This window comes from Rhinoderma darwinii, chromosome 1 (genome assembly GCF_050947455.1).
Source record: "Rhinoderma darwinii isolate aRhiDar2 chromosome 1, aRhiDar2.hap1, whole genome shotgun sequence".
Lineage (NCBI taxonomy): Eukaryota > Metazoa > Chordata > Amphibia > Anura > Rhinodermatidae > Rhinoderma > Rhinoderma darwinii.
The window spans coordinates 450,608,171-450,623,038 of record NC_134687.1 but is presented as its reverse complement, the minus strand read 5'-3'; positions in this window follow the sequence as shown (position 1 = coordinate 450,623,038).

Here is a 14,868-nt window from a genome sequence, read left to right as displayed (position 1 = left end):
AAGTATGGGAAGAAGCGATCAGAGTAATGACCACTCGTCCCCATCCATAGCTCAGTGCGACAGGAGCAAACGAGCGCCGATCAACGATTTCTAATCAGTTAGACTAATTGCAATATCTGTAAAATTGGTCTGTGTCGGCTGAGGGCAGAACCAATCTTTGTCTTCCACATCTTCTTTGATCTTAGTAAAATAAATCCCTCCTGTTCCCTATAGTGGCTTTGTCTTTCAGATCTTTTACAAACTATTTTAAGCACGTCAGATAATTTTTCTGGTAGATGAGACAGAAATTTAGATTAGTATTGATTTAATTAGATAGAAATGGAACTGTAAATCTGTATGTATAAAGGCACCCTAAAAAATTCTCTTACTCTAAAGGTCTTTTTACACGACCCAATATGAGCCGTGAGAATGAGTGCTGAGCAGCGAGAACAACTCGTCGATCGGCGTTCGTTCGCTCTTCTCACAAGGATCAGTGAACGGTAATGTATGGGGACGAACGATCGTTACTACAATCATTCATCCCCATACATTTCCATCATGTCGGCAGCATATGTCCTACCGACTAGAAACGATTTTATTGGCCGCATAAACTATACGATCAGCCAATGAAGGAGCGTTTGATCGTTCATTGGCTGATCGTTGCCTTGTTTACACAGCGCAATGTTCGGCAGCGAGCGTTCTTATGAGATAGATAGATAGATAGATAGATAGATAGCGCCACATCCCTTCCACTTGTAAATAGTGCCATACAGCTCCCTTAGTAGATCGTGCCACACAGTCCCCACTTAGTAGTGCCACACAGCCCCTTGTATATAGTGCCACAAAGCTCCCCCTTGTGTATAGTGCCACCCCCTGTATATAGTGCCAAACAACACCCCTAGTATACAGTGCCACCCTGCTCCCCCCTTTGTATATAGTGCCACCCTGCTCCCCCCTTGTATATAGTGCCACCCTGCCCCCCCCTTGTATATAGTGCCACCTTGCTCCCCCTTGTATGTAGTGCCACCCTGCTGCCCCCTTGAATATAGTGCCACCCTGCTCCTCCCTTTTGTATATAGGGCCACACAGCCCCCCGCAAAAATATATATATTGTACTTACCTTGCCCCGTTCTTGCGATGGACGGAGCGCTGCACAGGCTCCGGTCTTCCCAGCACCTTATAGGCCGCAGACCTAAAGTGGCCTGCAGCCTCAGGGCCGATTCTAGCTTTTTAAACTGCATGAGGCGAAAATTTAACTGGCGCCACCCAGAGTTTGATTGACATCCCCCTGGCTGTTCTACATCACTACCAGCCTCCTCAAACTCTTGCAGATGCGCCATTGCCTTGTACTCTCCTGGCATGCGTGTTGCAGCGATGAAGCCGGGCAAAGTACCCCTCGCTGCACGGTGCGTGCCCAAGTAGTACAAGGCAATGGCGCATCCGAGAAAGTTGTATCAGCCAGGGGGATGTCAATCAAACATGGAAAGGTGGGTTTGGAGGCAGGACTATGTGACTCTTCAGGATAGCCAAAGAGAGTATGGGCAGCACAGCAGAACATAAACCTCAAGGGTATCAGGGTGCAAGCCTCCAGGGATCCGACTTGTAAATCCCCAAATGTAAACAAAATAGGAAAAAGAGGCAGCACTCCAGAGTTCGTATCAAAATAGAAAAGGTATTTTATTCACCCATCAGTGAGAAAGGATAGCAACGTTTCAGCTGCTCCATGCAGCCTTTGTTAAGCAATAATATAACTAACACTTCAGTGCATTTATACAACCCACATTGGGAGGAGTCGACATAAAAAATTAGCACATAGTAAAAAGATTCAAATTTTATAAAAGCATAATCAACTGATCATATGGGTACATCGTGTCAAGATAGTGTAACAATATGTGCATGTTAGAATATATATGAAAATGTAAGTGGCACAAGGAAACATCCATAAAAATATCATCACAATTCTCCAAACCGTAATTACAAACTTATGTAGAACAGCTGTAGGTTCGCAGGTGTATAGGAAGCAGTACATGCATATGTCTAATCACTGTCACTCACCCAAAAGCAAGGGGATACAACGCTGGTAGGTTCAGTGCGTCACACTGTTCTAGTTCCGGCGTCCATAGAGTACAGAGGCGCATGCTCAAAAAAATCACGTGACATTCATATCACTTGATCGACTGTCAAGCCCATGAGTCTCAGCGTTTAACAAGTGTAGTATCTGGGGAATTAATGTGTTAAATTGCTGGCTGCATATTGTTACAATGTTATGTGACTTGACCCAGAGTGCTGGGTGTGGTCAGTCAGTGTTTGCCTAGCTGGAGAATAAAGCAGCATCCTGAAGTCTGGGCCTGATAACCTGTGTCATACACTACAACAAGACAGCTGGTAACCATGGTCACAACGGACAGCGCATGCACACAGAAGCATCGCAAAGGACACACAAAGACCGAAGAGACAAAGGTATGTCTGAGTCTAACTATTTATAAGAATACTTTGGCCCAACTCAAAAATGCTCACACAGAGCAAAGAGTCTAATGTATCAGAAAATCTGGCAGCGATGGGTGAATAAAAAAACCTTTTCTATTTTGATACGAACTCTGGAGTGCTGCCTCTTTTTCCTATTTTGTTCTTCAGGATAGCGGCACTGTGCCATGACCTTTTAATGAGTAATTAGCATATAGTGTGCGCCGGTTTAAAAGTTGTTTTTATAGATTTTGCTACACCTGAAAAAAACATAAATTTGGAAATATTGTCAGGTCATGTATTACTGTATGGTGGAGGTTTAAACTACCTGATAAATTCCCATTGAATATATAATGAACTGAAAACAAATCCGTCTACCCTGTAATGTTATTATAAATATATCCTATATAATTACAGCTCCAGAACCAAGCTCATACATATATACGGCACGAGAGCCAAGCTCAATACATATATACAGCACCAGAACCAACCCCAGTACATAAACACAGCACTAGAACAAAGCTCAGTACATGAATACAACACCATAACCAAGCTAAGTACATATATACAGCACCAGAACTAAGCTCAGTTCATAAATACAGCACTAGAACAAAGCTCAGTACATAAATACAACACCAGAACCAAGCTCAGTACATATATACAGCACCAGAACAAAGCTCAGTAAATAAATACAGAACCAGACCCAAGCTCAGTACATATACACAGCACCAGAACAAAGCTAAGCATATAAATACAGCACCAGAACCAAGCTCAGTACATATATACAGCACCAGAACAAAGCTCAGTAAATAAATACAGAACAAGACCCAAGCTCAGTACATATATACATCACCAGAACAAAGCTAAGCATATAAATACAGCACCAGAACAAAGCTCAGTACATATATACAGCCCCAGAACCAAGCTCAGTACATATATACAACACCAGAACAAATACAGCTCAATTTAGTGCAACCCCTGCTGTATAGGTTTGTACGGTGTAAAACTACAGCTCCCATCATGGCCAGAACAATGATAAGGATATGACGGGAGATGCTGTTTCACCAAAAAAAAAATCATATCATAATCAAACCACCCATCATCTTGCTGCAGATCATGCAGTGACTACATTACTGATTAGAGGCAGAATAAACATTTACATTAAGTGACTCACCCGTGACGATCTTAGATTCTAGTTGTTTTTTTCTCTTTTCTTCTCCATCCGGTCCAGACCTCTATGATGACTTCTTCCGGCCACAACCCATTTCTGCAGTTTTCCGCCCAGATGTCTTCAGTTTCTCACTTTTAAAACATTTCTGCACCTATAAACAAAGATAAAATTGTCAACACCCCTAAATATAATAACGCTATACACTGCACCTCTAATTATAATATCGCCATACACTTTGTCCCAGATTATAATTCTATTAGTACCATACACTGTGTCCCACACACAAACTGTGCCCCCTGTAGATAGTGCCACTTACAGTTTTATTAGAAAAGAAACAAACTTTACATACACACATGATCCCGTTCCCGCGCTGTCTGATGGCATCGCGCCGCTAGCATAGTTGAAAGGCGCTGATTGGCGGGGCAAGTCATTTTGCCCTGTCAATCAGCGTCATTGTAAGGCGCTGAATGGTCAGGCACAGAACGTGCCCGGCCATTCAGCGCTAATGAATGTATTTGTATCTGCGTGCTATAGACGCAGGTACAATTAGTGGAAGAGGGGGTGGAGGCAGCTGATTTCAGTGACGCCGCCGCCCCCTCAGAGAGGCAGCAGCAGCCTATAATATTTATTTGTATCTACGTCCAGAGGACGCAGATACAAGTGAACGTCACCACTGGGCATGAGGGGCCCGTGCCGCCCGGCCCATAAATGTTAGAGGCCAGGCGGCACGGACCCCGTTGTGGCATTGCTACTGCTGTAGCAGCCATAACGGCTTATGTTGCAACTTTTCTTCAAAGGGAATACTACCGATGTATACCTACTGTATGATGAAAAAAATAAATAAACGAATAAGTAAACTGACTAAGGGTCGTCTTACACGGCCCGACGTGGGCCAGCTAAATGAGCGCCGATCAATGCGACAGCATGTTTATCGGCGCTCGTTTGCTCCTTTCACAAGGAGCTATGTATGTTACTACGTTTGCTCGAGGAGAGCAATGGAAATACCGGAAGCGCCAATTCAGTTGCATGACAGACACCAACGGCAGTCGACAGAACCCATTGACTTTAATGGGTTCCGTCGGGTTTGCGTCAGGGTGTCCGTGTTTTTACAAGAGACAATAGCGCAGCATGCTGTGCTTTTGTTGTCGTGATTATCGGCCGGATATGCGATGGGGGCACCTGACACCGCAGATGTGAATGAGGCCTAAAATATTATACGATCCACAATAAAGTAAATTTGGTCACATGAACTAGAGCACAAGCCTGTATTCCTCTTTAGTATACAAAGTTGTTGTGCTACTTTATATTTACTTTCGTTTTTTATTTTGCCTCAATCTGAATAGCATCCTTTCTTCCTTTTCTAGAGGCATAGATGCTGCTATAAAACAAGCATTCCAACCTAGCATCAGTATCATGTATTGGCACCAAAATACTCCACTCAAAACCTAAAAATTAAGAAGTTACTACAGTTAACTACAGTATATCCCCCACTCATGTCATACTCGTGAGGATACAGGAAGCCAAGATATGGATAAAAAAAAATAAAATACTCATTTAAAGCTCCCTTGACCAGAGTCTGTGGGGTTTTATACTATGCCTGGCATCAAGGGTGTTTGAAGGAGTTTTGTGCTCTCAGCCAATCAGCACCGCTGAAGTGTTCGCAGTAAAGAACGTCCGGAGCTGAGCCCCGGCCATAAGAGGAGGCCACATGACCGGGGAAAACAGGAAGGGGAGGAGCAGGGGGTGACAGGAGTTGCCCTCCAGGTTCGTCATCACGGAGTCAGGAGGAAGATGGAGGCCATCGTGCGTGGCGGCTGGATGATCCGGTTCTTCCGGCTGGTGGGATCACAGCTCCTAAGCAGCCCGATGAGTCTATTTCTTTATCTTATCCTATGCCTGCCATTTTTAGGTCCCCGGGGTCGGGGATGTATCTGTGGGGGGCGGGGTAGTTGAGTCGGGTAGGATCAGGGGATGGATCGGTGGTGCAGGGGTTATAGGGTAGTTTGCAGGAATTGCTGTCACGGTGCGAACGAGTAGGGTTGTTGGGGGTGCCGTTCCCGGTGGCTTCTTGGGGCGGGGGGATTCTGCAGGGTTTGGGGGGTGTACCAGCAGTACTGGTGGCGCAGGTGGTTCATGAAGCGGGTGTGGCTGTGTCAGTTCAGACGGAAAAGGATGGGGAGGTGGATCGGGTGTGGTTGAATTATAGGGTCAAGGGGGAGGTGTATGTGTGCATTGAGGGGCCATTGGGGGCTCATTTAAAATCAGAAGTCAAAGAAAATATCTGGAAGGATGAGTATGTGGAGATCTTTTTGCTTCTTCAATTTGGATAAGCCCAAGTGGATTGAAAGTAAAAAGGAGGAGGAGGAAAAACGGAGGTATAGGCTGATACTGCAGACGTTTCCTAATTGGTTGCAGGCGTTTGCCATCTTGGCGAGTGTGATTGGGGAGAAGGCGCCGGATAATTGCTCTGGCCTTTTTTGTTATATGGACGCCATTGGGGAAGCTTACAGGGTGTATGGGGGTATGACGTGGCTTCGTATGATGAGCAGTTCCGGCAACGGAAGGCGGTCCGTCCGACTATACGGTGGGACCAGAAGGATATCGGGTTTTGGTTGAGGGTTATGGCGCCTGTGCATTTTGGGAGGGAGTCCTTTCCAGGGGCGGCCGGGCGGGTCCGGCCAGTTTAGTCAGCAGGGGGCTGGAGGCCAATCTGGGAATGACGCAGGTTGAAAGTTAGGCCTGTGTTGGCAATTTAATGAGGGGCAGTGTATGTTTGGAGCGGGGTGCCAATTTAAGCACTCCTGTTCGGTCTGTAGTGGAGCGTCAGATGGAGCGGCGAGATGTTTTCAGAAAGGAAAGGATAGAGGTAGCGCAGGAGGTAGCCATGGGAGCGATGCCGGTGAAGTTGGGAGATATGCTGCCGCATCTAAATAGATACCCGGATGGGGAGAAGGCGAGTTTGTTAGAGGAGGGGTTTTGAGTCGGTTTCCGGATCCCTCCCTCCATCATGTTGTCACCCTTTTAGTTACGGAATTTGAAAACTGCGCGGGACTACCTGGCAGTTGTGTCTGAGAAATTGGGTAAGGAGGTGCGGCTGGGGAGAATGGCGGGTCCTTTTTTGTCCCCTCCTTTTGTTGACACGGTAGTTTCTCCATTGGGTGTCGTGCCTAAAAAAGAGCCTAATAAGTTTTGGTTAATACATCATTTGTTGCATCCACGGGGGGGGTTCGGTGAATGATGGTATTGATCCAGCACTTTGTTCGGTTGTTTATACGTCCTTTGACGCGGTGGTTGAGTGGGTTAGGCAGTATTGTAGGGGAGCAACCAAAAACGGATGTGGAGTTGGCTTTTCATTTTCTTACAGTGCATTTCGAAAGTGTTCGGTCGTTGGCTTGTTACTGGGAGGGTTCGTATTTTATGGACAGATGTCTTCCGATGGGCTGCTCTATTTCATGCGCCTATTTTGAAGCCTTCAGTTCATTCTTGGAATGGGTAATTCATGAGGTGGCGGGAGTTGCCTCCGTTATCCATAGAATCTGTCCTATTTCAGTTGGCATTTTCGTGAGCCTTTTTTGGTGCGTTGCGGGTGGGGGAGTTGGTGTCACCAAGTGGGGTGCGGCCCGGGGGGTTGTTGATGGTTGACATGGTGCATTTGGGGGATTGGGTGGAGTTTTGGATTCGTCGTTCCAAAACGGATCAGAGGTGGAGGGGGCGGTGAGTGGTGTTGAAGGAGGTGGTGGGCGCGGTTATGTATCCGGCTGGTTTGTTGGGGGCTTATTTCAGGTATGGCCGGTGTAGGGGCGGGCCTTTGTTGTGTCATGCAGATGGTAAGTTTCTGTCGAGTTATCAATTCACCATGGTGTTCCGAAAATGTTTGTCCTGCGTAGGTTTGGATGAGATGGCATTTGCGCCACACTCGTTTAGGATAGGGGCCGCCACAGAGGCGGTTAGATGGGGTCTTGGGCCTGATGCAGTATAGGGAGGTGGGAGTCCCAGCGTTTCCGGCTGTATGTTCGTCCCCATCTTGTTTGAGTGTAGGGGCGAGGGGTGCTGATTAGTTAGGGGGTGTTATGTTTAATGAGGTGGGGGCGGGGTAATGCAGCAGTGTTATTCTTAAGTGTCTGTATTAACGGTGCTGAATTTTTCTTTCAGATCCCTCCCCGTCTCTGGTTTGGATTTTTGGACATTCCTATGTCCATTGGGGCGCGTTGCGGGCCGACGTTCGTCCGGACAGGCGGTAGCTGGGGTTTTCCAGGACGACGGCCATCGTGCGCTGGCTTGGTTTTCGTGGTATGTCTTGGGGGAGGGTTCTGCCAGAGTTCCATCGCTGTGATATGTTGGACCATGCTCCTGATGTGTTGGTGCTTCATATTGGGGGGAATGATCTGGGGGTACGGCCGTTTGGGAGTTGATCCGGGACGTGAAGTATGATCTTCTGCGGTTGTGGGCGGTTTTCCCTCGGGTAACGGTAGTTTGGTCGGAGATAGTGCATCGGCAGAGGTGGAGATCAGTGAGGTCGGTGGGTGGTATTAACAGGGCTCGTGTGAAAGTGAACGGGGCTGTGTCTGCTTTTGTGGTGCCGAATGGTGGAGTATTTGTGAGGCATTATGACTTCGAGGATGGTACGGGGAATTATTGGTTGGCTGATGGTGTGCATTTGACTGCGGTGGGCATTGATCTGTGGGCTTTGCGGATTCAGGAGGGAATTGAACGTGCCATTTTGTTGAGGGGGAACTTGCAGACTTGAGGTGGTCAATGTATGCTCATTGTGGCGGGTTTTGGGGGGTCCTTGGAGTTGGTTAAAATTTGTGGGGGAGGGATTCATACTGGTGATGGTCCCTCCTAGATTATACATGGTGGGGGATCTGGCTTATATGGGCTCCTGCTGGGTGGGGTCCCGAGGAGCAAAATAGAAATGCTTTAGCCATCTGCGGTTCGCATGGTGCCCCTGAGCCTGTTGCAGGACGGCTGAGGGTAAAAAATACAGATATGGGCAGAATGGCGCCAGATCCTTCTTATTAGCTCCATGGACCTTCCCAATTTTCCGTACGGAGGGGTATGGTTTTCACATGAATGATGTTTGGATGGGGATTTTCGTGGAAAGGTTATTAAGTTATGGTTATTTATTTGGTATTTTGTTGATGGTATTTATTAATGCGTTGTTTTTCTGTTTTGTTAATAAAATGGCTGCTGTGGCCAATTCATTCCAGCTCTAAGTCTCAGTGTCATCATTTGGTGGAAGAAAGGTAAAGGGGTAGCTTATAGGAGTTGGGAATGTCACACGGAGTTATTATTTTAAGGGTTACGAAACCGTACTCTGTTTATCCCACGGTCATGTGGTTTGGCTGTAAGCAGCTGACTGACAGGGCTCTCCTCACAATACTTCCTCTCAGCTGGATGCCAGGCACAGTATGCAGCCCCCCAAACTCTGATTCCTGGAGCTGTTTAGTGGGCCCTCATAGCATCCATTCATAGGTGCCCTTGTTTGAAGTGCCTCTGTCTCATGACAAAGTTGTTTTAAATCAGTGTTCCTAATACTTTTGTGCACACAAGAGATATAATTGTATTAATTAAACTTGGCACAGGGGTCAGAACCATATCAGTGTTTTTCCTTACATTACTATGCTAATAAAGTAAATGACTTGTCTTGTCAATACGCTTTTATTAAAAATTTAGCATTTTGTTCCCACTTTTGTACCACAGGCCACAGCCATATGTAGACAATATAGACGCAGTTACGTGTTGGAGCCAAACACAGTGATATGACGTGTGTGACCACATCATTCAATGGCTCAATTGCTTTATGCGAGATGTAGTATTTTTACAGGAGGGTCTAGGGGTACAATTTGTAATAAAAGCATATTGATAAGTTTTTACTAAAATCCTAGAAAACATTTTTTATTACTGCCACTCAGCTCCAGGGTCATGACAGTCAGCTCCGTGGATCTGGACTTTGCACCAGCACAATATCACTGCCACTTGCCATTTGAAATGCTGAAAACTTTATCTGCTTTATTTGTTGTTAGAATTAAGTTGTACATTATTAATCAGTGGAACAATTGTTTGTAGATTATTTTAATCAATTGTTTAACAAAATACAGTGCTGTGCAAAAGTATTAGCCCCTCACGCTATTACTTCTATATTTGTAGATCCGCAGTAAAATCCTTAACAATGAAACTCAATGGGGAAAATCCGCAACAAATTAGTTAACTTTCGCAGCATAAATTGTCATGCTGTGAATTTAAAACTCCACACTGCAGGTCAATTTCTGTGCGGAAATTTTACTCAACATGTGGATGAGATTTATTAAAATCTCACCCACTTTGCTGTCACTGCATTTTGTGGCAGAATTTCTACACGCAACTCTGGACGGAAAATCTGCAGCAACTCCACTATGTGTATACATAGCCTAACACTGACAGGCAACGTATTAGGCCATGCCTCAGGTTCCATTGATCTCTGCCAATAGAGCATGGCTGCGGCTGCTTTTGACAGCTATTGCCCCACTCCTGATCGCACAGGTACACTTGCTGTGCCCGCGCGATCAGCATGATAAATAAGCTTGTCCTGATGCGGCAACTCCCTGACCTCAGGACAAGCATACTTGTCAAGCCTCCTCAAGAGGTTAAAACTATTTTTGGCTTCGCATCCGGGGTTGTCTGGTTTAGAAAGCTCATTTTCAAATTTTGCGTTTGGGACTATTAATTACAGTACCTATAGCAGAGACCGGTGATAATGGGCATCCATGTATTTCATCGACAGCCCATTGATTTGGATGTACACCATGTAATGTTTTATTTAACCTGTGGTGGTGCAGGGTAACTAAACACTTGCCATCATTTTTCCACGAATATTACAGGGTTCAAGTAGCAGGACATCTTGTAGTTTGTATGTATACACAGTATAAGTAAGAGCAATGTATCACTATCATCACACTGCTAGACATCTGAAGGTACATTATCAGATATTTAGTTTAAAGAACTTATATCATGAGGAGAACCCCTTTCCAAATGCCCCATTAGGGCATATAGACATCATAGATAATGGGGTCCCTTGCTTGAGCCAGAGCGCAGAGCCGAATTGCCAGCATGTAACAGTACATTTCACCTGCAGTGTAGGTTGCAGGGGAAATATATGGCTTACTGCAGTCCTCCTCTACCACCCACACATAGATTATCGCTAATTGCCAGGGGCTTCTAAGCTGGACCTGTGGTGATCAGTTTATCACCAGACTGGCATCAAATTAAAAAGGTTTATTTTCATGAAACAGCCCATTTAAAGGGTAATCAATCCTAAAATGTATACAACTAGCATCCATGTATAAATACAGCATTAGAAAAGGATTGAAAAAAAAAAAAAAGATCAGTTACCACTAAATTCTTTTTTCATGGCCCCAAATCAGGACTATGAAACAATTTGTTTGTAATTAATTTTGAACATCTTCTATCTCTGGCATAATTCTGCATGAGTTCTGCACCCCTTCACATTCAGGTAAGGTTAGGGTATGTTCACACGGCCAAATTTCAGACGTATACGAGGCGTTTTATGCCTCGTTTTACGTCTGAAAATACGGCTCCAATACGTCGGCAAACATCTGCCCATTCATTTGAATGGGTTTGCCGACGTACTGTGCAGACGACCTGTTATTTACGCGTCGTCGTTTGACAGCTGTCAAACGACGACGCGTAAAAATACAGCCTCGTCAAAAGAAGTGCAGGACACTTCTTTGGACGTTTTTGGAGCTGTTTTCTCATAGACTCCAATGAAAACAGCTCCAAAAACGGACGTAAAAAACGCCGCGAAAACGGCGTGAAAACGCCGCGAAAAATGCGAGTTGGTAAAAAAACGTCTGAAAAGCAGGGTCTGTTTTCCCTTGAAAACAGCTCTGGATTTTCAGACGTTTTTGTTGACTACGTGTGAACATACCCTTAGGTAAAGCTGGCCACAGATGACAACAATAACGACCCGAACAATTATATATGATTGTTAACGATAACTGTCTGAATATTTACAGTCTCCGTTTGAACATTTTCCACAGTTGGTAGTGGTAAACATTACAATCAGCTTTGACAAAATATATATTGAAAAATATATGTGGGGCAATGCAAGAGCATGATATTTCACATGATAGAAATTATTTTACACAGGAAAAATAGTTCATACTATGAAAAAAATATATTTTCATATATGCCTCCTTCCCAACAAGTGTTCTCATTAAAAAAAAGTCTGAATTCTCGTCGTATCATGGCCAAATCTTTATGTCTATAGGCATTTTACAGGGGTTTTTCAAGCTTATAAAAATGACAGAACAGTATTTAATTTTCATTATGTCACCCAGCTCTGTACACCATAACTATTTTGATGCTGCCAGGGCTTTCTTGGGGGCGGGATTCCTATATAAAGGACTACAGTTCCCATCAATTCTCTCACAGACATTGCCTATTATTGTGTATTTTAGAGCACCATTAATTCCAGGGCGCTGTACGGGTTTAAGTACATGACATGAGACAATAAAAACAAGTACAAAAAACATGATGTTAGGGATCTGCCAGGTACTACGTCTAGGTATATTCCTGGGATTAATCAATCCACACCTGAGGCCAGACCTGTTAGACTGACACCGTCTCCCACCAACCAGGGTGGCAGGCTCAGGAGTGGGAGAGCCTATCGCGGCCTGGTCAGTCGGAGTTAGCTCCGCCCCCTGTCCTTTATTACCTGCCGTGTTCTCTTCCTCAGTGCTTGTAATTCTTCTGGATTCCTGGCCCCACTGCTGCTTGCTCCAGCCTGCTTCTGCCGTGCTTCTGCCTTGCTGCAGTTCCGCTTAACCTGCTTCGCTTTGCCCCTGGCTTGCTTCCTTCTCCGTGCTCACGTTGGTATACTCCACTTCATCCTGGTCCTGACTATTCATTCACCGCTCCGTTTCCTCGCGGCGTTCCGTGGGCTACTGCCCCTTCCCTTGCGTATTCCCTGTTTGTTCTCCCGTGCACTTAAACAGCGTAGGGACCGCCGCCCAGTTGTACCCCGTCGCCTAGGGCGGGTCGTTGCAAGTAGGCAGGGACAGGGCGGTGGGTAGATTAGGGCTCACTTTCCCTTCACCTCCTTCCTGCCATTACACATGAGCTTAATGAATGACAGACTGGTAGAGAAAGAGAGAGAACTCTGTCCGTAAGGATTTACAATCTACAAGGGAAGAGAGAAGGAGACAGCATGTTAGGGTAGAAGATGTTCATTTGGTAGAGTAGTGGCAGCAGGGTAATTGCAGGTTGTAAGGTTTTCTGTATATTTACACATGCATTAATGTCCCTCTATTACAAAGTGTTTTGTAGTGCTGCAATTTCTCACTATCTGCTACTGAGACACTGCTCTACTGTTCTGCTGCTATACTCTGCACTATCTGCTGCCCAGCATGTGAAACACGATCCTTCCAGAGGGTGGAGGGCAGGGAGCATTGGAGATAAGAGGCAAGTGATGCGTGACTTCATGTCCTACAGAGAGGGGGAGCAGAGGGGGAGATAGAAACGTGTTTAGTGTACAGGACGTCACACAAACATAAAGATAAAATACAGGAGCCTGGTCATGTGATTGCATGTGAGAGTGATTTACAGAGACATTTCAGCTACAGGCAATACATTAGTAAGTGATTAATTTTACTGCAAATAAACCATCTGCACACAATTTGAAAAAAAAGAAAACCCCTTTAAGTGATAGCACACTGCAACTGGCAACATGAGGCTGCTAGGCCATGTTCACATGCTGAGGATTTTGTCAGGGTTTAGACGTGGTTTACAAAATGCTGACACAATCCTATAACATTCCACCAGTAATACATGTGAATAGGGTATTTTATATCCCATTCACTTACTTAGGAAAATAACTGCGTGGAATAATGAAGGCACTACAGATGCTAAAATCCACAGCATGTTCATTATTGCCACGTTTTAGCTGCGTTTTCTGTTGCAGATTGTTTTTTAAAAAAAAATCCATGGTGGATTTGCCCGAGGCAAATCTGTACTGTGTGAGAATGGCCTTGTAGAATATAGTACTAGTCAATGGAATAAAGCACGTAAAACTTTCTTTTTTTTCTTTGCAAAAATGTTTTTCTTATTGTATCTAAAAACGATTAATTTAACATCAGTAAGATATAAATAATTAAACTTCACTTAAGGTGCCAGAAAACCCAAACCACCACGATTAATACAGGGTCAAACGATTTATTACTGCTATTAGAAAATGGTACTACTCCTACTGCAGCAGTCCCTCAAGTTACAGTGCAATGATTGTTTTCTATGCATTGAAACGTGAACCACATTCAACTTACAATGCCACAGATACTGCCAATCTGCGATGCGTGCGATTAACCGGAGGTTCCTTCCACTCAGTGTGTTTTTTAAAAAAAAAATGCCTATAAATAGGTGTATTACATTGAGGACAAGTTGATCCTGTAGTGTCCATGGCCACGGACCGTCGGATTTACTCCCCCCTCGGCGGCCACGGCCATGGGTCTGTGAGCGCTGGCTCGCATCTCCTTCCCAGGAGACGCCAGCACTCACTTCCGCTCCAGTCCGCTGTGTCCCGTAGGGTGCGCGTGCATATTCGTACACATCCTTAAAGGGCCAGCGTGCGCACATTGGAAATCATCATCAACTGCCCATGATTTCCTGGTCTATAAGAAGGGCCGTGCCCCTTTGCTCATTGCCTGAGCATTGTTAGTTTATCCCATGTCAGTCTTGCAAATGGTCCCTTAGTGTTATCCTGTTCCTGTTGTTACCCGTGCCCTGCTACCTGTATCCTGTATCCCGTGTAGTGTCATCCGCCACGTCCAGTGTCATCTGCCACATCCAGTGTTATCCCCTATGTCTGGCGCAACCTGCTGCACCCACCTCCATCCGTGCTGAAGCCTTGGCCACTGTCTGGACTATTTCAGGTACCCTTGTGCTACAAACTGTTATAGACTCTTGCATAGACTGTGACCAGGCCTGCTGCCTCTCCGCTAGCGGAGAGGCGTAGTGGGTCCACATACCCTGTGATCATGACCGATCCAATCAGTGAGTGCTGTATTACTGAAGCGCATGCACTGATTGGCTGTCTAGTAGCACCTCTATGAAGTTCAGGACAGTGATACATATACTGTGCTGCTATCTACTTGTGCCTGGACAAGCTGCTCTGTTGGGCACTAGCTGAGGGGGGCTCTATTTTGTTTTTCTAGTACACTGTGTACTGTACATGACCCTGTAGAACCTCCTGTCTTTTAAAT